The 942-nt window shown below is 62.7% G+C and overlaps 1 protein-coding gene across 1 annotated transcript in view; it reads left to right on the top strand.

Moving 5' to 3' along the window:
* GRAP (GRB2 related adaptor protein) overlaps positions 1–942 on the top strand; it is an 18,776-nt gene that overhangs the window by 6,502 nt on the left and 11,332 nt on the right. The gene's annotated exons all lie outside the window — the stretch shown is intronic.

The following is a 942-nucleotide window of genomic DNA, read 5'->3' as shown; positions in this document are numbered from 1 at the left end:
CCCGCATGTCCACAGGGCCCCCCGCACCCCCGGCCCCGAAGCCAAAAGCCACACCTAGCCTGGCCCAGGCTGAGCTGAGCTGCCTGCAAGTCCTCAGCCCGCCCTCCCGCCATCTGTCTGGGGACCCCTATCTCTTCCCCGAGCAGAGGTGGAGGACAGAGATGTGAGGACTTGTCCCAAGTGGTGGCAGTCGGGGCCAGCCCAGGCCACGACACTAGGACCTGGGACACCGGAGAGCATCCCGGTAGGGGCCCTGGATAGGACAGGGCCCTGGGCGCTCAGCCAGTGGGGCCCCTGGCTGCTGTGTGGCCTCAGGCAGACCCCTGCTCTCTCTGTTCCTCAGTTTCCCTACCTGCAACAAAAGGAGGGCCAAGGCTCCTCTAAGAGGCCGACTCAGCCCTGTGCCGGGGTGGGGAGTGTGGGGCCGTGGCGGGGCGGGAAGGAGGCAGACCTGTGGGCAGGGGAGCTGACATGGGCTGAGCAGAGTCTGGGACAGGGCGGAGGGGGAGTCACGAGGAGCCCCGGTATCCTCGGGCTTGGGACCGGCTGGCCCAGGGAAGCCCCCGTCAGGCTTCCAGTGCTGAAAGCCCTGTTCTCGGCCCCGGAACAGGCCTAAGTGGCCAAGAATCTGGGAAAAACCAACTGGATATTCACAGAGCGGTGGCTGAAGCAGCCCCAAGTCACAGTCGCTCGCTCGGTCATTCGCCAAACACCGGCCACTGCCTGAGGGGACCCACCTGGGTGATGCTGGGGACACGTGATGAGATGCTGGGGTCAGAGCAGTTGTGTCCTGTGGGAGAGACAGGACATAAAGAAACTATGACAAGGGAAGGCGGTCAGCATCGAGATAATTAACCAGGGAGGGCTTCTCAGAAGAGGTGGCAACAAGTGAGGTTTTGAAGCATGTGTGTAGGAGTTAGCTAAGGAGAAAAAGAGAAGGGC

This window comes from Lipotes vexillifer, unplaced genomic scaffold, assembly GCF_000442215.2.
Source record: "Lipotes vexillifer unplaced genomic scaffold, Lipotes_vexillifer_v1.1 scaffold533, whole genome shotgun sequence".
Classification (NCBI taxonomy): Eukaryota; Metazoa; Chordata; class Mammalia; order Artiodactyla; family Lipotidae; genus Lipotes; species Lipotes vexillifer.
The sequence above is the reverse complement of the archived record's forward strand: the minus strand, read 5'-3'. Positions and strand labels throughout refer to the sequence as shown.